This window comes from Equus caballus, chromosome 17 (genome assembly GCF_041296265.1).
Source record: "Equus caballus isolate H_3958 breed thoroughbred chromosome 17, TB-T2T, whole genome shotgun sequence".
NCBI classification, from domain to species: Eukaryota; Metazoa; Chordata; class Mammalia; order Perissodactyla; family Equidae; genus Equus; species Equus caballus.
This window is the reverse complement of record NC_091700.1, coordinates 22,262,396-22,286,833: the sequence shown is the minus strand read 5'-3', so window position 1 is coordinate 22,286,833 and position 24,438 is coordinate 22,262,396. Positions and strand designations below refer to the sequence as shown.

Here is a 24,438-nt window from a genome sequence, read left to right as displayed (position 1 = left end):
CTGAAACCATAAAACTCCCTGAAGAAAACATAGGCAGTATGCTCTTTGACATGGGTCTTAGCAATATCTTTTTGGATATATCTCCTCAGGCAAGGGGAACAAAAGAAAAAATAAACAAATGGGACCACACCAAACTGAAGCGCTTCTGCACAGCAAAGGAAACCACCAAGAAAACCAATAGACAACCTACCGATTGGGAGAAGTCATTTTCAAATCATATATCTGATAAGAGGTTAATATCCAAAGTACATAAAGAACACATACAACGTAACAGCAACAACAAAACAACCCAATTAAGAAATGGGAAGAGGATTTGAATAGACATTTTTCCAGAGAAGATATACAGATGGCTGACAGGCACATGAAAAGATGTTCAGTATCACTAATTACCAGGGAAATGCAAACCAAAATCACAATGAGACATCACCTCATGCCTGTCAGAATGGCTGCTATTAAAAAGAAAAGAAATAAGTGTTGGAGAGGATGTAGAGAAAAGGGAACCCTCGTGTACTGCTGGTGGGAATGTAAGTTGCTGCAACCACTGTGGAAAACAGTATGGAGATTCTTCAAAAATCAAAAATTGAAATACCATGTGATCCAGCTATTCCACTTTTGGGTATTTATCCCAAAACAGGAAAACACTATATGCATCCTATATTCATTGCAGCATTATTCACAATAGCCAAGACTTGGAAACAACATAAGTGCCCAAAAACAGATGAACAGATAAAGAAGATGTGGTACATACACAATGGAATACTACTTAGCTGAAAAAAAGACAAAATCTTGCCAATTGTGACAACAGGAGTGGACCTTGAGGGTATTATGCTAAGCGAAGTAAGTCAGATGGAGCAAGATAATTACCATATGGTTTCACTCATATGTGGAAGATAAACAAACACATAGATATGGAGAACAGAGTGGTGGTTACCAGAGAGGAAGGGAGGTGGGGAAAGGGCGAAAGGGGTAAAGGGGCTCACATGTACAGTGATGGATGGCAACTAGACTTCCTGTGGTGAACAGAATGCAGTCTATACAGAAGTCGAAATATAGCCCTGCACACCTGAAATTTCTATAATGTTATGAACCAATGTGACCTCAGTTTTAAGAAAAAAGAAGAATTGGAGCTCTCTCATCCTTTAGACTGCTGTCCCATCTTGAAGGCGGGGTGCATTTTCCTGTTTTCTTCTCCTATTTGATCATATTACTGTTGGATCCATTCTTTCCCAAGGATCAGGACTGGTTACGTAATTTGTGGGGCCCAGTGCAAATGAAAATGCTGTCCTTTTATTTTAGAAGTATTCCAGATTTTAAGAAGGCAGCAGTGGAGCTCCAGCCAAGCACCCACGAAGCCCGCTCTGCCCAGGACACAGTGTTGACCCAGATGCCAGTCACAGCAGCACCAATAGACAGGTGAGAGACAGGAGCCGTTTACAGATGCCTCTGAAGCCTCAGGATCTGGGGATTCCTTAAGGGGATTGTCTTTCAGGGATATTTTAGGGAACTCCCCCCTCCAGGGGCCCATAGGTAAGAAACGCAAGAGCTCTCTGAGCCCTGAAGACGTGCACAGCCCACCCGCCCTGCTCCTCTCTGCTGATCTAAACTCAGCTGTTCATTCAGATCTTACATAAATTGCATTTCTTCTGTGAAGGCTTCGCTCACCTTACTAAACAACAGTAATCGCTTTCTTCTCTCAATTCCAATAACGTTATTGTCTGTACCAGTTATTTGGCGCTTAGTAGATGCTGTTAATTTTAAGTTCATTGTCAAGGAAGCACTTGCTAATTGTTAACCAAGCTATTTGAAAACAGGTCCTTTGACTAGTGCTTTTTAGAATTCCTCTTCCCCACAACTAGCAAAGAAATCGTTCAGTTTCTTTTTCTTTTTTTAAAGATTTTAGTTTTCCTTTTTCACCCCAGAGCCCCCCAGTAGATAGCTGTATATTTTTTATTTTTCAGTTGTGGGTCCTTCTAGTTGTGGCATGTGGGGTGCCACCTCAGCATGGCTCGACGAGCAGTGCCATGTCTGCACCCAGAATCTGAACCTGCAGAACCCTGGGCTGCTGAAGTGTAGCGCGTGAACTTAACCACTCGGCCATGGGGTCTGCCCCCGATCAGAGTTTCTTAATCTGGGGTTTGTGGATTAGCTTGTGGAGGTCCAAGAACCCCCAGACATTATAAATGAAATTGTAGATGTCTGTGTATATGTCCTTTTTCAGAAATATTCCCACTCCCCCATAAATAAAGGTTAATAACAACTAAGCTAGATTCTCAACAAAGATACTCTCATTGGTCTTTGGGGGATTTTAAACCCAAGATCTGCTATAATGTGGTCAGGAAAGGTCACACAGACAGTCCCCTCCTTCAGACCCTCAACCATAGAAGGAGATCCTTCCTTGATGGTGCCAGTGGGCTTTTAGTTCTCTCTGTTGCATGCTTACATTGGAGTCCCAATGATCCGGTCACCTTTGACATTCCTAGGGGGTCTATGTTTGAAGAGAACCCTTGGCTTGCCCCCTCGATTCTGTCTCATCCCATGCAGACCTGTGGTTGGTACCAGAGAAGCAGGACACATGACCACAGCAGTTAGCAGGACGCCTCCTTAGTGCTGAGAAGCAAGATGAGCAACTAACTCGGGGTCAGCAAGCTTTTTCTATAAAGGGTAAATAGTAAATATTTTCTTTGCATGCCCTATGGTCTCTGTTGCACAAAGGCAGCCGTAGAAGACAGCCATAGGTAAACAATAGGCATGGCTGGGTCCAAGGACAACTCTGTTTACAAAATCAGGCAGTGGCTGCATTTGACCCATGAGCCAGAGTTTGCCGACTTCTGACCTATTCATGCCTCACTGGGACCTAGGAAATCCTAGTTATAATCAAAAAACACAACAGAGTAATTAGGCAGCCTTTCAGAACTCTACATTTCACCAATAGCATGTAATTCTAATCTTGGCTAAAAAAGGAGCATCCGCATCCAAAGAAACCAGCTCTTCCCAGGTAATAGCCCAGGCAGGGAAATAGGGGCGATTTGTTGTCACTATCCCAGTTCTCAGGCCCCCTTTATCAGAGACAATAAAGAAGGTTATTGTTTACACCAGCACAAACAAGGAGAGGGCAGGATCCCGTTATCGAGTCCCGATTGCTCCCTGGTCTGCCTCTCTGTAATTGCCTACCCTTTCTTTCTCTGTTCCATGCAGAGGATGAATAAAAGGTTCACGATGTATGATGTCACCGGAGTTCTGAAAACAATCCCTTGATTGTTTCACTTTCAAGTCTGCCTTTGCACCCAGCTGTGGCTGCAGCTGCCAACCATTGCTCTACCAGCTACTATTCATTTACCAAACCAGCTTCCTCAGCTCCCCGCCCACAGACTGTCCTGGCAGGAGGAGAGCGTGGGGGGAGCAGGACTCGTAGGTAGAACTCGATGGTGTCATTCCTAAGAGAACACAAATAGTGGAAGCTGAGTCACCGCATCTTATGAGAAGACAAGAGTAGATGGAGCCACAGGGCCCAGGGTAAGGTAACGTGAGAAGCCAGGCCAGCCCCATTTTGTAGAGCTCAGCTTTAAGGAGGAAAGATTACCTGAAGAAAATTCAACTAGGATTTCTCTTATGGATACAAATTTGGCCAATTGAAAAGAAAAACTGGGCTTCAAGGCACTTCAATTTTAAGTTCTTTAGTAGTTTAAATCTCTTCTCTCTGGCTTTTGCTAATTGTTTATTATAATTTCTTTATAAAGCTCTTCCTTGTTCCTGAAGATTAGAGACTATGGTTGGCCAATCACAAGAAACTTTTGCTCAGATTAGAACACAAAATGAGCTCAGTACTATGGCTGTGGTCCACCAGGGGACGCCAAAGCTGTGGTGGGAGCAAGCAGAGAGAAGGCGGCTTGGGGAAAGGGGCTGGGCGATCACAGAGTTACAGCCACATTTAGACATGAGCCACAAACACAGTTGTACTTTGAAACAACAAATAAAGCAAGATATAAATGTCAACCTGTGCTCTTACCTATAGGAACATTGTAGGATGGAGCTGAATGGGTTCCCACGAATCCACTTAGCTGGATTCAACCCACAGTGTGCTCAAAACACACAGGAAAATTTGGAAAGCTTCTTTCTCATACTAAAAGTGACATGTTCTCTTTGTAGAATCTCCCGGAAATTTCAATATGATATAGGTTACTTGGATTTTTTTTAAAAAGGGGTTTCAACCTGAATTTTGGATATCAAGGGTTTTTGTTGTCTCTTTCTCTCTCTTTCTTTCTTTCTAATAACAACGTCCTTTTAAAGCTCATTTTCCCAATTGAAAAATTTTGACAAGGATCAGATTAGCATAATCTATGATGCCTATGTCAGAGTTAAATGCCTCAGAATCAGAATCTCAAGTGCAAAGAGCTCTGGTATAAAGATGTCATTATATGTTATAAAAAACTAAACCAAAAAGTCAGTATTGGCTTTTTTTTTTTTTTTTTGAAGATTGGCACCTGAGCTAACATCTGTTGCCAGTCTTCTTTTTTTCTTCTTTCTCCCCAAGGCCCCCCAGTAGATAGTTGTGTATTCCAGTTGTAGGTCCTTCTGGCTCTGCTATGTGGGATGCCACCTCAGCATGGCCAGATGAGTGGTGCTAGGTCCACGCCCAGGATCCCAACCAGGAAACCCTGGGCCACCGAAGCAGAGCGCAGGAACTTAACCACTCAGCCACAGGCCGGCCCCTGACACCTTTCCAGCTTCACCTCAGCCTCTCTCCTCCCACAGCCTTCATTCCCTCCAATCTTGGCGAGGGTGGGGGAGGGTGGCGGGCACTATGCCAATCTTCTCCTTTTTTTTTCTTTCTTCTTCTCCCCAAAGCCCCCCAGCACATAGTTGTATATTCTAATTGTAGGTCCTTCTGGTTGTGCTGCATAGGATGCCACCCCAGCATGGTCCGATGAGCAGTGCTAGGCCTGCACCCAGGATCTGAACCCACTAAACCCCCGGCTGCCGAAGCAGAGCGCAAACTCAACCACACGGCCCCATGTATTGGTTTTGTCAAATAGCTTATAGGTCAAAGGTTTAAAGATATTGGAAACACAAACCTGGAATTGGGTTAGGAAATCATGGTGGTGTTAAGAAAATGCTTCTTTTTAGTCTTTTTGAGTCTTCTCCCACTCGTAGCTCATATTTTCATTCCTCCCAATTTGGGTGGAAATAGAGAATAGAAAAGATGGGAGTGACGGCTGGCATGGGAAGGGCTGGTACTAGATGGCACGGCAGAGCAGAGATGTCTGGCTTAGTCTCACTCAATCAAGGAAAGAGGGAGACAGGCACAGGAAGCCTCTCTCAGCCTGAGGACAGGGCCCAGGGGACCAACCGCAGCGTTGCAAAGACCGGGTGGAATCAGAATGAGTCGTAAAGGTCAATACTAATGTATTTGACATGCAGCCTTCACCTTTACGTCATTTTATTTGGAAAACGTAGTGGGAGTTCCTTGCTCTGGGATCGTGGGTGGGACACAGAGAAGGCTTCATGTGGCCCATGTTTTAAGGTGTGGGGACCAACCCTACTAAGAGGGTAAATCTTCCCGCAGGCAGATTCGCTGGAAAGTCGCGGCACCCTCTGTGTTCCAGGAGTGTAGGCTGTGGGGACTCGTGTACGTCGTGAGACAGAAGGCAGGGTTCACAAGACAGTTTTGTGACTTTTCTTGTTACTCCTCAATTTTAGGCACACAGCATTTCCCCTGAAGGCTTCTGGATGAGCAACACTGACCTCAGTGGGAATTTTAAACTCTCAGTGAATGAGAGAAGATGGGAAAAGCAACATAAAATTTTAAAGCACAATGGGAAGCGTGGTGATGATGTGCTGGGCCACGTCCTTAAATGTTGCGTGTTTACAATCCTACAGTTTTCAAGCATGCCGGGCTGCCAGGTGTAACCATTGACCCTTCTCCTCACAAATCAACTGATCAGAGGCACCAGTGCACATTCACACACGCTCCCTAACTGGTCACTTCACAAAACTGGGTTCCCGAGTAGTTACTTGGTGTGCTGGCCGTCAGGAGGCAAACCTTCCTGAATTAACTCTAAGGACGGACCTTCTCGAAAGGTATTGTGCATAGATAGATATAATTTGAGCAGCTGGATCAAAATGGAGATTCCTAAGTGTCAAGCCCGGAGAGGCTGTCCCAGTCGGCCAGTAGTGGAGCCTTGGAACCTGCATTTTTATAAAACCCTCCCGATTGATTGTGACACCATTGCTCCAAGAACCCTACTTAGAGGAACAGCACTGGGAACTTAATTAAAAAGATGGTTCTTCAGAGACCCAGTGTTTGTTTAGACTGCAAGTTCAAAGCATTAACAGCAGTTTGATAGTTGATAGGATGATGCAAATATTGTATGAAAATATATATATAACTATATTTTAAACTGGTCTGAGTTGATAATGAAGCCTTTTGCAACGTGTGTTTGTTTCCGTTGAATGAAACATACAAACTCGTTCACTCTCAAGTATTTGTTTTTGGTGTAGGCACAGCCCTTTCTCCTCTTCAGCTTACACTCACAGAGAAATGTCAACGGCCTAGCTGGACTTTCTCCATGTCCCCTCGCTCTTACTCAGTGGTACTTTACTCCTCTGCCTCATCATGGATATTGGGTTTGGCAGTGACACACGTACGAGGATTATGTAGTGAAGTGTGAAGTGGGACATAGGACTACAGATGCTCACGTGATGAAATGTCATCTTGTTTGTAATCAAACAGTGCACCAATTTCTGCCACCTCAGCAGCAGTGGTCTCACAGCTTGGGAGATTCAGGAAGGAGATTTTGGCTGTTAGGGAAAAGAGAACGTCCATCTCCCGGATTCTGGGCCTTGATTGATGGTTACATACACACACACGCGTGCGTGAACACACATTTACATGCACACATACGCACACACAGAGTCTTGGGCCCACAGGGTGCAATCCATGACTGTCAGGTTGGAGGAGAAGAGCACGCTTTTCTGGAGGATGCAGTCCTCAGTGAATTTGTCTGCACATTTTATGTCTCTCAACTTTAAATGGGGGAATTTGTTGGGTTTCAGGCTTGTGCCCGAGGGAAGGACAGAAGATTGGGCCAGTGCGACTCAGAGTGAAAGGCCACGTTTTCGTAATTCTGCACTGGTTCTTCACACATTGAGATTTTCTAATAAATGCCCTTCCAGACAAAATTGGAAAGGACAGCAAGTGGAACAAATGAAGTCACCCTCAAGACAAAGGCTGCGGGGAGAATGACAAATTTTAACTGCTCTCAACCTTGGAGACATGGGTTGTTGTTTTTTTCGTTTTGATGGCACTGCTGCAGATTAGATGACGGATTTACGGTGGCAGAGCCTTTTGTGTTTCCCAGAGTGCTTTACGGTCAGGTAGGCAGGGAACGTATTATCTTCCTGTCTTTGCCCTGATCAGAAGACTAAGGCACAGCAGTGGAGGGCATGGCTGGCCCGGTGACTGTCAAGTGACTGGGCTGACCTGCCATCCCCGCCACACTGCCTGACCGCCCGGCGGGGGGCGGTGGGGGGGGGGGGTCTCTGCTGCCTCTGAAAATCCAAAATCTCTCTCTCTTTCTGGTTTCTTTTGTTTTTTTCTTGGAACTCATTCTCTAAAAACAAAATCCAGGACTGTTTTGTTTGTAAGATTTTCCTCTTAAAGTGACACTCCTTAATATCACTCTGTGTCTTCATTTAATTTGTCTCTCTTATAATCAAACCTTTTGTGTAAGTTTCTTTGGCATGCCTCTTGGAAATTCGTATCTGGAAAACTGTCTTCCTTGAATAACTAATCTATTTCCTTTGACCAGATAAGGAGATTTATGTACTTCTCATCTTTGAGACAGCTTAGAGCTGAATTTAATATTCAACCATGGTTTTTGTATTATCCTCAGTTAGTTTCTTCTCCTTCCAAGAAGTTTTAAACTGTGTATTTCAGCTTTATTTTATATGCACCTTTTATTATGAGCCAAAGCTTTTTGGAAATAGGCAGGATGTATACACTTTGAATAAACATTTTTTGATGTGAGTTTAATTTGCTATAAAGTAAAAACATCCAATGCCCTAAATACAGCTGCAGTATCATTAAATGGAACTGGGCGGATCACGTGGTACAGGTTTTTTTATTGTTACAAATACTGTAAGAGTAAATCTTGTTGTGGAAGAAATTTTGTGTATAAAATGGCACTGTAAACAATGACAGGGTTTGTGACAAAGGGCACTGAAATAAAACCAAGGTGCCAGGGAAGTGGAGAAGTTAGATGGAAGGATGCTAAAATTGAATTTTAGTCTGAATTATCTCTAAGTAATTCATATGAAATATCACAAGGGAAGATAGTTTTTGCACTTCACAGAAAAAAAAATCTGCACACAGGTTTCTGTGATCTGTCCTTGGCCCAGGCTCTGAGCTTTGACGAGGCTGCCCTCCTCATCCTGTCAGGACCACGGAGAACTAAAAACCACCGGCCTCCAGGTCAGCGTGCTCTCCCGCTTAGCAGATGTGGGGTCTTGGGCAAACTGGTTCCATTCAGAGCCTCATTTTCCTAATCTGTAAAACGGGGTCATAATGCTCACCTCAACGGGCAGTCCTGACCATTTAACAAAGTGATTTATGAGAAGAAATTCGCACACTGCCTGGCACAGTTTTTCTTGAAATTTGAATTTTATCTTGTAAAAAAAATAAAGTATTGCATTTTCTGTTTCCTAATAAATCCTGTGTAGAGCCCTGAATTAGATTTTTACAAAAAAAATGTTTGCCGGAGTATATCACACACACAGAAAAGGGTGTAAGTCATGAGGGTGCAGGTGGCTGCTGGGGTTTCCACAAAGTGAGCACCCTCATGTACTAACCCTTAGATTGAGAAACCCTCCTCCTAGGCACTACTCCATCCTAGGAAGGGATCCATTCAAGCCCAGACTTCTGACACCACTGATTTGTGTTGCCTATTTTGGAATTTTATATAAATCGAGTGTGTATAGAGTGTGTAGAACTGTAGTTTTTGTGTCTGTAGTTGTTCATTCTCATGGCTATATAGAAGGCTACTGCACAATACCAAAATTTATTTATTAATTCTACCATTGTCAGAAATTGGAGCTTCCAGTGTTGGAATTGGAGGACATTATGAATAAGGCTGCTCTGAACATGCCTGAACAAGTCTTACAGTAAATGTACGTACCCGTTTCTATTGGCTGTGTATCTAGGGATGTAACTGCTGACTCGAGCGTGTGCATCGTGATCAGCGTTAGTAAGCCCTATCCGTTTTCCAAAGTGGTTATGCCCATCTGTCTCCCCAGGACAGTGGGAGCGCCTCGTCGTCCTCGTCAGCACTCAGCATTGTCCGTCTTTTTCACTTCGCTGTTCCACTACCTAGCTGAGTAGCGATAGCTCAGGATGCTTTTCGTTTGCATCTCCCAGGTGACTAATGCATCTGTTGCACTGTTGACATTGCCTTACACTGTTTAGGTAAAGGAATGATTTTAAACATTCGTATTTCACAATTCAGCAGCTCTAGCAAACTTTAATCAAGAATAAATGGATCTTCACATCTATAATCTCATGTAATAACACATATGAAATTTGCATCCTGCAAATAGAGAATATATAGTTCCGCTTTATTTTTTTTTTGTCCTTTAAAATTTATAAAATTCAATTTGGTACTTGATGATGAAAGACATTTCAAATAGGTCAAGAAAGTGGAGATTTTAGAACCATCAGTCTCTGATCAAAATCCAGTAAAATGCGGTAAACCATATAAAGACAATCTTAAATACTTCGAAATTAGGCGACATTCTCACAAAGTATCTATAGATCAAAGAGGAGGTCGAGGGGGAAATTAGAAGTTATCTAGCAAGCATTCAAACTAGGGGACCTTATACCAAGCCTATGGGACCCAGAAAAAGTTGTATTTAGAGGAAATAGACTTAAATGCCTTCTGTATTATAGAAGGAATTTTTAAAATACAGGTTAGAATTCATCTTAAGAAACTGGGGGATAAAATAAAACAAGAAAGGACCTAAGAAAAGGAAGTTAATTAAGATAGAAGCTGATAATAATGAAGTAGACACAAGAACTATTAAATCTTTGGCTACTTAAATTCAGTAGTAGGGTTGAGAAATGTCTGAATTCTAACCCTGGATGAGATGAGGGCCCTAAACACAGATGTCTCGCTTCTCTGGTTGTTTAGTTTCCTTCACTGTGAAATAACAATAGCCGCAGCAGTAATAATAATAATACCTAAGACAGTGTAAGTGGGCATAGTAAGTTTTAAAAATGTGGTTTATTGTAGTGCAATTAGGCAGCATAGATTTCCTATATGTATCTGCTATTGTGCTAACTTCAGAGTACTAAAGACACAAAATCAATGTCCTGGTCAAGGGAGAGTGGGAGTTCTGTCCATCACGGAGACCCTCGCACCACACGTGTAGATATTCTGAAGAAAGTACTTAAAGGACCTTTACAGTGGAGCCAACATAGTCTTCCGCAGGGGTCTTTACAAGCCCAGAAGAGGTGAGTCTGATTATTTTCATTTGAGACACTTTCAGACTCTTTCTAACCATCTGTAGAAGTCACAGGATTGATAGTAACCATGAATTTATAAGAAATCATTATAAGGTTAATTGTCTATGGTAGATACTAGAAAACAGATATAAAGTTGATCTTAGTAAGAGAAGACTAAAATTTTCAGTGCACTCTAGTCCCTTGAAATCTGATAATGGTGACTGGTCAGTTTCCCAGAGCCAAATAAACCTGCTAGACCAGTCCTCCCAAGAAACCAAACATCCGCGTGAGATGGGGAAAACATGGAGCCAAACCACACACGCAGAACAGTTGAGGTGGCTTATGTTTTATAGGCTCTGAGGCTGGCTTAGACTATGTACCATCCCTGAGGGGCCACTTTCCCTGAGTCGGGCAACCTCCAGGCAAGGAGGAAGGGGCCCCTGGATGGAGTCCAGCCTGTGCAGCCCCTGGGACACGGAGGGGCAGTGGGCTGGGTCTCAGCCTTGCACAAGAATTCACAAGAGGAGGTAAAGTCGTTTTCTGTGCTGTGTCTCCCCCCGAAGTTCAAATGCAGGGATGGTAATGCACTTTCCCAATGTTACTAAAACTTACCTTTGTCCAGCTCCAAATTTAGGATTCTGCATCATTGTCTGTGTGTTGCTGGGCTGTGTCTGTACTGGCAGGGCTCTCTGGACAAGGAGCAGCGTATCACCCCCATCTGGCAAATGCAGTAGTTTGTACAACACTCAGATACAAAATCATGAGGGAAGCCTCCTGAACTGGTGCTGCTGTAACGTCCCGGGAGGCCTCCCCATTTCTCAAAAATGTGCTGTTGGCTAACTTTTGCACTAAAACATCTAGGTTGTGTTACTCAAGAGTTTTTCCCATCATGTTCTTACAGGTGCTTGTACTGTGGTTTAAGCTGTGTTCTACACCCAGCTCTGCATTTTACCAGTTGGGTAGCCTTGGGAGGGCCTCTGCTCTTCTCTGGATTTCCTCAATGTATGCAAAAGTGATAGAGTGAACACTTCCAGCACTAACCGCCTTCAATTCTCAGGGACCCTGGCCCCTTTTCCTCTGTCTCCACACAGCACGTCCTCGTTGCAGGGCCCTGTGAGCTGCCATGAGGACGTGCACTGCAGGGAGCGATTTCCAGCCCCAGTGGACAGGTTGTGCCTGCAGTCATCAAGACTGCCTGTCTTTGTCGTGACCTTTTAGGTGAATGACCTTATGCCTGGGGGTGGAGATAAAACATCCTTAGAAGCCAGATACTTTCTGTCCTCGCTATTCCTGCCCACGCGCTGCCCCAGCTCTGCCCAGTGGCCCTACCAGCGCCTGTCACAACCCCCCACCCCCATCCACTCCAGTTTGCAGCCTGTCCTGCTGCATCAGACAGATACCCTTTATGGACAGCTCAGCACTTCCCGGCCTGGCCCACCCCAACCATACCCTGGAGACTGACCTGTGCAGGCTCTGATCAGCTTCCCCAGGTGCAGCTGTCAGGGTCTTGCCTCAGGTTCACATACCCCTCAACTCCTGCTCAGGGGCTCTTGGAGGATGGCCAGGCATGGGATTCTGGGGGGAGGTGCTGGGAGCCGGTCTCCAGGCTTAGCTACCACTGCAGTGTGACAAGGTCTGGCAGTGGAGTGAGAATGTGCAAGGCGCTTCTCAAGGGAAATTAGGGAAAGCGCACAATATCTATATGCACTATGCTCTTGCATCTATTTTTCCTTTTCTGGAATTGCTGGGGAGTGATGAGAAGTTCTGCTGGTCAGCTTCCTCCTTCCTCCCCTCATAAAGTAGGTCAGAGGAACATTGGTGGCCATCCCATAAGAGGAACCTGGCCAAATCAGGAAATTTTTATAGGAGGAAAATGGTATATGCTCCCCTTAACTTTAGGAAGACACAGATGGCAGCCAGGTACATATAGGGGCCCTCATAAGAAGAGACGTAGACTTACTTTTTTAAGTCCAGAGGACTTGATGCGAAAACATCATGAAACTTTGGTCAGAGTTAATTGGGACTATGATGAAGATTGGGTCCCCCATAAGTGGAAAGGAAACAGAAGAATTACACCTGAGGATACAACATATTGGGATAGTATGAATGCACGGTGGGGAGATCCTAGAACATGGAATCCATATACAATGAAACATCTGTGTAGGCTGTATTGCAGAGACCCAGAAAGGGCACATAAAGCCACAGAAGGCCCATGGTGGAATTGGTGGAAAGAAGGGGGACGATGCAAACTTTACTGCCAAACACGTTCCTGACCTTTGAAAGACAAGCAAACAAGTCCAACCTTTAAAGTTCACTTTATTAATAGTTATGCCAGCTATATTTGACATGTATATTCGGTTGTTTGCAAGACATCTTATACTTTCCTTTGTATACCATACCCTGCGCCCTTGAAACCACTTGTTACTTACCCCACAGAAAATATATTGCTTGCCGGACATGCGATGTCTAGATAATGTCTAAGTGCTAAAGATTAGCTGCTGAGATAATATCACCTGATTGAACCTTATGTAACCTGGACCCTTTATAAGAAAAGCAGATGCTCATATTAAATAGGCTTGGAAACCTCACTCCTTGTCTCACTGCGTCTCTCTCTCTCGCCGACTCCGTCCATCCCTTCGGGAGACCCTGGACTCAGCTGGGGCTGGACCCCGGCAGGGAGGCACTTGGGGTGCACACATGAGCAACCGGGAAGGGGAGGGGAGGTTAACGCCAGTGGGATGGTCAGTAGAAGGAAGTGGATGAATAAATGCTGTGTGTCCACTGGTCGAGTACAGTGGAGCCCAGTGGAGAGAATGGTCCCTGCCAGGGTGATCTGGGGGCAAGGAGAGGCAGGGAGAGACTCCATGGGGCAGATCAACTGAGGAGAACCTTAAGAGAAGTGGGCGGATTGGAGGCAGGTGGGTGAGAGGGGGTAGGGCTTGGAGGCTGAGGCGGCAGCGCTACTGGAATCCTGAGGGAAAGAGCCTGCTGCGAGCTGGGCTCTCTAGGACCAGGAGGGGGCAGGGGGTGCGAGGGGCAGACAAGGCAGCGGTGGGCATGGGGCCCCAGGAGTCCCTGACCTTCTGTTCACAGCACCCATTCCTACTCCTCGCCTCCCAGGCCACCCTCGCACTCTCATCTGTCTGAGTCTCCTGCCCTGGTTCAGACAGCCTGTCTCCAGCTTTCCCTTCCGCGTGGGCTCTCCATCGCTTGCCTCCTTTCCCATGTGGGAATTGAAACCCTCCTAGTTCTTGGGGAGTGAGTGTGGCTGTAGGGCGCCTGGCTTGCCCCTGACTCATTCATGCTGGGCATTCAGGGCTCCTCTGAGCTCAGTTCTTAACGCAATTCCAACTGGAAGAGGAGGAGGACGAAGCATGACTCCAAAGGACCTTGGGGCCTCAGTGGCACAGTTTGATCTGGAAGTTTTTATTTCTTGGTTGTCATTAAGTATTGATCTTATATTTAAATTCAGAATGGACATGCACTTACGTTCAGGTATGCAGACCTGATACAGACGAGATATATATATAGTTGTTGTTTTGGTGTTTTTGTATTTTCAGTCTATTACATGAGAAATAAATGTTCCAGGCAGGTTGCTAGGAATCTCGCCCAGAACGGCTCTGCCTGCCCCCATTTCCAAATGGAAGCCAGTCTCCACACATGCTGGCCTGATGACAAGGACGGATGGAAAGTCTGCAAAGATCTGACTTTAGGGAACTCTTCGGACACAGTAGAATGTGACTAAATTTCTCTATAAAAGACACATTTTATAAGGAGAACATAAATATTCAGTGTTTTGGCCTTGGACCCCACAACGTTCCTGTGCCGGGGCAGGCCAGCACGTCCACTTTTCCCTCCCTCCTCCATGCGTTCCTTGTCCCTCACAGCCCTGCCCAGCTTATTATTTATAAGACGCATCTCCTGTTTTCACGGAACATTGTTTCTTTGAGCTTCCTGTAGAGATATTTTGGGACTAAGAACCTTGGCTTCTGATTTTTTTTCTCCTCTACCTTACGTAACACTTCCGATTCCTAATTCTTTTGTATTTTCTCTCTCCTGTGGCTCTTTAGGCTAAAAAACAGAGTCTCGTTCAGCATTCTAAGTTTGTGGGACCTATTGGTACCTATAGCACAAAGTTATTTACTTCTATGATATTTTAACTTTAGATGTAAAAGTTCAGTGTTTGAGGACCAGGAATGTTTTGTTTGCGTGCATTTTATTGTCACAAAGTGCAGAAAAGTTCTCGTGTGAGTGAAGTTTGCAGAGTTTTGGAGCTGGAGCGCTGCCTGACAGGTTTCCTCTAAGCCTGTTTTGACCCGTTTTTCTTTTAGATTTGGATGGGAGTTTTAGTAGTTTTTTCTTCTCATAAAGCAGTGCCATTATCCATAAAGGATGAATGATGGAATTTGGAAAATCACTGCATTTAGATGCACATGCCTAGTGAACCACGAGCCCCCAAAGCTCCCTGTCACGCACCCGCCGTCGCCTGGGTGATCCGCCCGGCGCTCCCCGTGTGCGTGTTCTAGCACAAACGATCTGTGGGGTTGCATGCCACCGCCCCCCACTAGATATGAAAGTGGGCGAGCCGCGCTGCCCCTGGGCCTCAGCTTCCTTACCCGGAACGAGGAGCGTCCACAGCGGGCTCCCTGAGCACCCTCCCGGACCTGTCTTGAGTTGGGGTGGGGTGGCAAGGTCGGGACGGCACTTCTCTCGACGGCCACTAGATGTCCGGGGAGCACGCGCCTGCGGGGCTGGCGTCTCTGAGAGCGCAGGGGCTGGTCCTGTTGTCGCTGCTCCTGCCTGTCTTGTCCTCCCTAGGAGCTCGTGAGCCCTGCTGATGTGAGGGAGACAATGCTTTGGTTTCAGGTTTGTCATATCGGGGGCTGGTGACTCAGCCATCGAGACTCAGGCAAGAATTTTAAGGGACACCAAAACAGTCCCTTAGTTTTCTTGATGCCCGTTTGAAACCTGACAGGGAACCGTTACGCTTTCGGCAATGGACTATTGTGGGTGCCACGGAATAGGGGTTTACAAGGATTTTTCAAAGATAAATGAATCAGCAGGGTATTATGGATTATTTATATGTTTAAGGTGTAGACATCTTCAGAAATGAAACAGCAGTCACAGGCTCCCCCTTTGTCCTGAGTCTGCCTGAGGCTCCTGCATAGCTTTGCCTGTGCCGGGTCACTCTGAATAATGGGTGCCCTGTGCTGGGGGCAGGCTTGCAGGGGGAGATGGGAGACGTGGAGGAGGATGTGAAGAAGGCCACAAAGAGCAGTCACTTCAAGGACAGCATGACAGATCCCTCCCACGCTCCTTCCACTGTGGGAAAGCCCCAGTTCCCATCACAGCGCAGCGGCCCTGGGGTGGGGCCCACTGTCCTTCAGCCAGGAAAGGAGGGAAAATCCTTCCGGGGGATTTCAAGAGAACTGCAAATCCGTCTGCAATATAATATAATAGATAAATGACAAGTTTAGCAAACTTGGCTGTATCTAAGCGAGTTTTTAATTGGAGGGTTCCAGGGAATAACCACCAAGCCACTGCTGGAAGTGTCAGTGGTGAGACGTCAGAACTGTCCGCACGCCCAGAGACAGCTTCCCATCAGGGCCGGGCAGATGAGTGGTTGTGCGAGAGCCGGAACACTGACAAATCACGCAATACCGGCACTGACCTCTCGTGATAATATGCCCTCTGGCATTTAAAAAACAAGTAGGTTTAGTTAGCCACGTTTCAGAAGGTGGTTGTTATGACTATGATTTTACGTTTATAATTCTAATTTTTTATGAACAACATAATGCCAGTTGCTATAATTCAAAATTTATATGCCACAAAAGCAAATGTTGTGTCCTATCTTATTTTACATAGTCTTTGAAGTTCAGATCAGCAAACCTGGTCTCTAGCCGTCTGAGGGGACGTGTAATTTACAGGTAAAGGAGTATCAGGCTGTCGTATATGTGTGTATCTTCTATTATTCTGTTGTTCTTAAACTGTTCCCCAGTCCTCTCCTCTTCCCTCGGGGGTGTATGTGTTGTTAGGTATCCATCCCTTCATGGCCGGGACGGCACCGTGTGTACGATCATAGACTCAGTCAGAAGGCCTGGGTTCAAACCCCGGCTCTGTCCTTTCCTATCTGTGTTATCTTGGGCAAAGTTCTTCACTTCTGTGCGCCTCCGTGTACTGAGGATGCTAATAGTACCTACCTCATTGGGTTGTTGTGAGGAGTAAAGGAGTTAATGCAGGCGAAGGTCCCAGAACAGTGTCTCCCAGACCTTCAGCCATCGTCCTTCACCCATTTAAAGTACATGAACTTCCCAGTGCCACGTGCCAGGCACTATGCTGGGCCGTGGGGTCCAGGGGCGGTGGGCCCAAGAGCGCTCGGGATCACAGTCCTCAGAGCTACTAGTCCTTACCCCCTGGTGGGAGTGACTGTCTGAATCACCCAGCTTCCTTGGGCCTCAGTTTTCTATCAAATAATAAAGACGGAGTCAATAATCTCAAAATTACTTTCCAACTCTAAATATTCTTGGATGTTCTAAGTCAGGTGGGCTCCGTGGAATTCAGTGCATTTGTCTGAGCAGTTCGGTCTGTCCACTCCCAAGATTCAGAACAAAGCAAGTGTGCTTCATCAGATAAATGTCATAGCTTATATGTCATAGCTTATATGTGAGGTGTCTTATGGGCGTTTGGGATGAAAGAAGTTATAAGCATATCACATATTAACAGGAGCAATTTGAACAATTTAGGGAGCAGATTAACAACAGGTTTACCTGTAAGGACCCAGCACATTTCTCCATGAAAGCCCTCCAAGACATATAGTGGTCTTTGCAGGGGGAGACAGGATAAAGGGAGCTCTCAGGCATTCCACGGACGTTGAAACAGTTGAATAGAGGGAACTAGTCACTTTTTAACAAGTGAATAACTAGAGAAAGTTAAAACGAGAAATGAGGCAGGAACAGAAGGAAGTGCCCAGAACCGCTTCAGTGCAGAGTGTGTCGCATGCCCACCTGAAGGTGCTCTAGGGTCCATATAGAGATGTCTTGGGAGTTCTAGAAAGGCCAGCCAGGTTATACATCTGGTTAACCCAATAGATCTGCATTTGGACTTTTAAAGTAGTAAAAGAATCAACTTACCCTTAGATTCATTATTCCTTTTCCATAGAAAATATGTGATGAACTAAACCCTCCTCCTACATACTCCCACAGCATTCTGCTTTTCTGTCCTAAACGTCGCTCTTACTTTCTCGTTTAACTCCTTGTCTTCCCCTCTACAACTTCAGCCGGGTGGAAGTGGTATCTGATTGCTCGTCATCACGCCCTCGGCGCCCAGCACAGTCTGCAGACACGGGAGGAGCGTGTGTGCACAGGTGTATGTCTCCAGTGAATGGAGAGGACGCCTCCTTTTAGCAGACCCATCTTCTGAACTGTGCCTACTCAGTACTTAAAAGACCCTTACCTATTTCTGTGTGCTTGGGTGGCTTTGCTTTGGGAGAGGAGTGAAGGCAAGAATAAGCAAGTTGCTCTGTGTGTCCAAAAAGATACCCAAACTGATCTGGTCACAGGGCGGATTTTGGTCCTCGGGTTCTTCTGAGATCGAAGGTGAGCAGCCTTCCCTACCCACTGCGGCTTCCAGGATCCCTGGCGTGGACATTCAGGGGAATGAGAGTGGGACTTCTTAATCTGGCCACTCCTCGGCCTCTGGCACCTTGCCATCCCTCTGCAGCTGCTGGTCCTCCTGAGGACGTCCTGAATTTTCCCTCTCAGTCTTCACTTCTTGGTGATGCCCTCCACCGAGAGGCCCTCGGTGAAGCCGGTGTTCTTGGCGTGCTGTGACCACATCCGTAACAGAGCTGGTGGCCGTGGGGCGTTCAGCACAAATGTCTAAAGATGGAAGGCACTAAAAGGTCTGGTTCAGGGCAGGGCATTATATTCACCCTGTTAGGACATAAACTCCATTTCTCTGTTCTCCTGGTCTACCCGACCCCACCCCCCATCCCCAGCCTCCATCCTTCATGTGGCTAGAGGCCTGGAGTCCTGGAGATGGCTGGCCGCAGCCTTTCAGAATCTCCACACCACGTGTGTCACTACTTGCTTTCCTCTTCTTTGAGTGCTGTGACCCTAAACAAGACTGCAGTTGGGGGGGGGGGTGTCACAGCCAGGGACCCCCATTGGGGGTCAGGAAGGATCAATGAAAGGAAGTCATGCTGAGCTTCACTATGCCGACCCCTCCTCTGTCTCCTTTTGATCTCGGCACCTGGTGAGACTGCCAAACCCCAGGTTATTGTCTCTTCATTCCATGGACGCTGTGGCAAGGGGCTGTGGCGTATAGAAGGGAATGTTCAAGGTCGAGTTCACACTCGGTGTGTGATGTGATTGCCTCAGACGCCCAATCCCTTTTACCACACACGATCTCCACGCCTGATGCCACGTCGGACGGTTGTATCTTCATACTTATTTCGCTTTGCATGATTATGATGCTACATAAAGTGGACTTTTGCGGACCATAAAACAAAACCCAGCAAGCTCACTTTGGATGACATCTTTCAGTCACAGGAAGCAGGATTCCAACGTGGAAGACTGCAACACAGCACCTGGTATTCTTGTTTGGGTCTCAGGTCAGGTAGCGAGAGAGAGAGCAAACCCAATCCCGGGCTCCTGGCGCTGTTTAAACCTCCTAAATTGTAGGGACTCATCTCATCCTCCCCACAGCGCTGAGTATGCGACTCCACCATCTCCGTTTCACAGTTGAGGAAATCGAGGCAAAATAGAAGGGCTTCCGATCCCTCCCCGGGCAGCTCTTGCTGAATACAGGATCAAAAACAGCTCACAAGCTGAGATTCGTCTTTATGGTATAAGGGCTATGTGTTATTTAAATAATAATTAATGACGTGAATAATTACAAATGGCCTGGTTAATAATACATAATTAATGACCTGATTAGAGATTCCAGCAAAGGAAATTATCGACAGCTTTTCGGGTTTGAAACGCAAGGTTCAGAAAATGCCAACATCATCACGAAGTTCAAATAATTTATCAATTGCTTCTTTTTGTTTGATAAAGCCACGCCAGGTGGGAAGAATGGCTGTGGCTTGGGGAGAGCTGTCTTCCTGTGGCTTACGTGGCGGTGCTGTGGGCTCACTGGCAACAGAGGAGGTGGCAGTCCCCAGACGGCGCCACGGCACGCACGCTGGTTGGAAAGCATCTGTCCTGGGGAGCCGTGTTGTTTGCTCGGGAAGGGGCACCCCTGCCGCTCACAGAGGCCTGTGGACCCTGGCTCACACAGGTCTGTGGGCCCTGGGACAGGGCTGCGATCTGTTTACTGGTGTAGTCGCACGGCCCAGCACCGCGCCTGGACCCTGGCGGCCGTGAGAGACTCTGCCTTGTCTGTGCAGAACGTCATCCTCGTTACCACCACAGCGGCTGCACCTGGCCTGGCAACGTGCGTGCTGCTCTGCTTTATCGCACTACAATCCGAACAGCTTTTGGCCATTTTCAAAGGTATAATTCTTCTTCAGAAGATTAATGATTTGGCACCATTAAGTTACTTAAGCTAATGCTTTACTTTCTGAGAGCAATTTCCAAAGGAGGAAGAAAGACAACATTTCTGAGTCTGTTATATACCAAGCACAGGTACTTTCATTTCTGTTATCTCATTTAATGCTCACAGGGGTTTTGTAAAGTAAGTATAATTATGTCCATTTTATAATTGAAGAAGCTGAGGTTCAGAGAGGTTAAGTAACTCACTCAAAGTCACACAGCTAGCTAGAAGGACTTAGAACTAAGATTTAGGCAGCTTTGACTCAAAGCCTACTTTCCACTGCTGTTGCATCTTGAAGAGGAGGTCTGGAGATGTGATGAGCAGTGGAAACCTCGCTGCAGAGAGATGTAAGCTACCAATGAGGCCATTTTGACGAGCAGCTCATCTGCGTGTATAAATCCTAACAGATTGGTTACAGCTCAGAGTGCTTTGCTGTGACCCCTGGCACATTCCTGTTTCTTAATGCTGATGGTTATCCATGAAGAGCTGTGGAACTTTTAGCCCCGTGCCCATGTCTCATGGTCCCCAAACTCTATTTACTGAGCACAGCCCAATTGGCTGTGGGTCTGGGTGAGGCTGTGATCCTTTGAGGAAAGGCTGAGGAGGGGGAGAGGGTTTGGTCCAACCGAGAAACCTCAGGGCCTGCCTTCTCCTGCCACTGGGCGGACCTCCACCCAACAGCGAGGACTGGGGCGCGGCCGCCCTCCCACAGATCCTTGCCCCTCGTTCAGGTCGCCTGCCTCCAGAGGCTGCCTATCTTTTGGCAAAATAGCAGGTGCTGGGTCAGGAGACGGACGGGCTTCTGTCTGGCTCTAACTGTCCACGTTCTTGTGAACGCTGGCCCCGAGTCTCCGGCCGGGTGAGCGTGGAATCATCGCCACGTCTGTGCTGCAAAGAGGGCGCGCGAGTGTGCGTGCACGTGCAGGCGCATGCGTTTGCTACTGGGGCCGGCCCTTAATAGTCCCTCGTTAGGACTAAGCCAGTGAAGAATCAGGATTTCCCAACTTTGATCATGGATGGATTTTACTCTAGAGGCAGCTGCAGACTGAACTCAGACCGCGGGGATGGTCCTGCCGTCCGACCGTGCCAGGCCTCCTGGGTAGCTCCACCACGCACTCTGTAGGCAGCTCAGGCCCCAGGATGGCCAGGACACCTTCCCACCCTGCCAGAGCGTCAGGCCAGCAGCCATGACCCAGAGGCCTCTCTTTGTAGCCAGTGTAACCATGACAGACCCCACCAATAAGGCTTTGAGCTGCTCCTCCCCAGGGCCCCACAGAGGGCGGCACCCAAGCCTTGAGAATCCAGCAAGGCTGGGGCTGCTCATTTCCAGAGACCGCAGTCCCCTCCCTGGGAGTTGCCTCTGTTTCCCGTATTTTGTGTCTTGGAAGCCAAAGGCCACCGCTGCCTCCTGCCAGCTCACCCTCAGGGAAAGCCGTTCCTGCGCAGACAGGCTCCTGAGAGGCCTGGGCAGCCCGGTCGTCTGTGGTCTACCAGCGTGCTGATGCTGGACTGATGCTTATACAGCCTCAGGTCAACCAACACATCATACCCCAGGTCTGTCACATAATGCGGGATCGTGACACTGTGCTTGAGTGTGCCGCTAGCCTAGCGTTACACTCAGAAGAAAGTTCAAAGACCGGGCCGGGACCCTGACGGCCTGCCTCTTCTGGTCCTTGGCTCCCTCCTCCCTCCCTTCTCCCCTCACTCCTTGCTCCGGCCCCTGTGTTCTGGAAGCCTCTTCCACAGCCCACATGGGCTACCATGCTCCCTGATCCCTCCAGCTCTCTGCTCAGACTGGCTAAGTGAGAGAGCAGCCCTGTCCCGCTCAGTTCTCTCCCCTTCTGGTTCTTCCTGCCAGCGCTTCCCCAGGGCCCTGTGTCAGCCCCCCTAGAAGGTACGCTCCACGTGGCAGGGACTTTGTGTTATTCACGTCCGTGTTCTCATTGCCAAACCGCCATCTGGCACAGAGAATGCTCTCAATAAGTAGTCGTAGGGAGAACGAATGAGTTATTGTAAGTCCTGATGCGTGCCCAAGGTCAAGGCCCTCTGGCCGAGCACCACTCTCTCCTCTTGACCCCAACCTGGCCTGGGCCGCCTCCCCCCTCCCAGACGCTCTGCCCTGCTCTCTGCAACTCCCGTTGCGGGAAGACGCGCCCCCTACATCACCACCACATGTTCCTCCACACCTTGCCCACCTGAACCCTGGCTGTCACCCCAGGACTCCAGTGGGGGCGGCTCCCTCTCTCACGTCCTGGACCTCAGGGTCAGGGAGCGGGGTCAGCGTTCCCCTTGCTTCTGTTTCACCTTTGGTAAAACAAAACCCTGCTCTCTGCTGCGTCATCCCCGGGCTGTGTGGCTCCTCTTTGTTGCTGTCCTGACTTGGTGCCCATTCACCCCCTCGCTAAGCTCATGGTCCCAGCATCACTCTGGGAAACTTCACACGGGTGACTTCTTTAAACCCCCGAATGTCCCCGTTGGCTCCTGCCTCCTTTCGCAGGGCGTCCTCTTCCACCTGTGTGGCCTTCACGCTCTCCCATGGCCACGCTTGGAGCCTGCCGTGCCCGAGGATTGCTCTCCCTGAGCAGTCTTCAGTTCAGTGTTCCCATTCTCAGACCAGGACCTCCAAGCCTTCCAGCACTCTCTCCTGCTGATCTCCACTGCACCCGCTCTTCAGCCTCATCAGGCCACTCTACTGCCGACCATTTCCTCCTGAGGGTTAACCATCCCGTCACAGACAATTGAAGACGGTCCGAAGCTTATAGTGCATCAGCGTGAAAGCAAGCAACCAACCCCTCCTGAAACTGGCCAGTGTCTCATGGGTCCTTCAAGCCCAGCTTTCATGATTTAGTAACTAGATGACATTCAGATATACAGCATTGCAATTACATCAGAGGGAAAATAGGAACTTCACAGGGGAGAAACCTGGCAGACACCACCTCAATCGGGTGATGACACCATCAATGATGTCATGAGGGTACGTGTACTCCCTACACGATGGGACAAGACAGGCATTTCACCCCTGGGGTGTTTTTTCTAAAAACCCAAACCTAGTCTAATTATGAGAAAAACATCAGGCAAACTCAAATTGAGGGAAATATTATACAGTACGTCATCAGTATTCCTTACAACTGTCATTAAAACAGGGAAAGCCTGAGGAACTGTCACAAACCAGAGGAGACTAAGGAGATGTGACAACTCAGTGGAACCCAGTGGTGTCCCGCTGCGGTCCTGGAGGACAAGAAGGGCATTTTGCTGGCTCCATCTAAATAAACGTGGATGTTCAGTCCAGAGCAGTGTACCAATCTCGGCTTCATGGTTGTGACAAATGCATGTTGATAAGATGTTAACAGTAGGGGAACTCTCTGTACTAACTTAGCAACTTTTATGTAAATCTAAAACTATGCCAAAATAAAAAGTTTATTTACAAAAATGAAGTGTGAGTTTACCTTAGCTCTCCTGCTAGTCCCAATATCTCTTTGTGCCAATCGGTTATGCCAGGGCAGAGCCATCTCTAGAGGCCCCCGCATGGGGCCCGGCTGCGTGTTCCACACCCTGAACACCATACTGACCACAGAACAAAACCTGCAGAAGGGATGAAACCATACTCTGGTAAGGGTTCCAGGAGGCCACAAAGGCCAGGGGAATCCATCCATCCATCCATTCACCCAACAAGTCCTGTTGACCACTGTTCCTTACCAGGTGCTGTGTGAAATGCTGCAGAGAAAGTGGTGAACAAAACAGACATCGTCCTTCCCATCTTGAAGGTGACAGTCTCATGGAGAAGACAGACAAGTCCACGGCAAGAGCCTGCGCACTTTGGCAGTGTTCTGGTGGGGCATCGGAGGAGCTCAGAGAAGGAAAACAGAGCCTTCAACTGAGAATACCTGAAGGATGTTCTAATCTGCGCTCTCAGAAGTCCTGCCATGGCAGTACTTAGACCTTGCATTGATGCCCTGTGGCTTTATCACACCTGTATAACTTTATCATTGACAAAGTTAATAAACGACTTAGTAGTAAAACTCTAAGATGCTGTACCTGTCAGGGGGTCGTCCGAAAACCCACAAGGAATGTAAAATATATCCCGTGACAACAGCGCAGGAAACAGCTTTTCTCGGTGGCAGTCCTGGAACCACGAGCTGCCTGTCTAGTCTGAGGTGACCTCTAAACCCTCTGCTTGCGGAGCTCCCGAGCGGGGTGCCAGCTGGGGGCCGAGCGGGCGCTGGAGGGCCGTGAGCCTCCCCAGTTCCATCGCTGCACAGTTCCGTGTAGCAGCAGATTCGAGAAAGTGATCCTGGAGCTCTGGAAATAATGTCACCTGTGACTCTGAATCAAAGTCCTGCCTTTGAGCAAGTCTCACCTGAGTAAAGCGCTGAGGACTCAGGTGACCAAAACAGCGCGGATACAAGAGT

The 24,438-nt window shown here is 47.5% G+C and overlaps 1 protein-coding gene and 1 long non-coding RNA gene across 6 annotated transcripts in view; one reads left to right on the top strand and one right to left on the bottom strand.

The window, feature by feature from the left end:
• The window catches only part of SPATA13 (spermatogenesis associated 13), a 346,580-nt gene that overhangs the window by 63,167 nt on the left and 258,975 nt on the right, over positions 1-24,438 (top strand). The window lies entirely within an intron of this gene.
• Positions 8,014-11,663, bottom strand: LOC138918490 (uncharacterized). The gene is made up of 3 exons (XR_011427924.1): positions 11,537-11,663; positions 11,108-11,213; positions 8,014-9,452 (listed from the first exon to the last, which is right to left on the bottom strand). It is a non-coding gene; the product is annotated as an uncharacterized lncRNA (long non-coding RNA).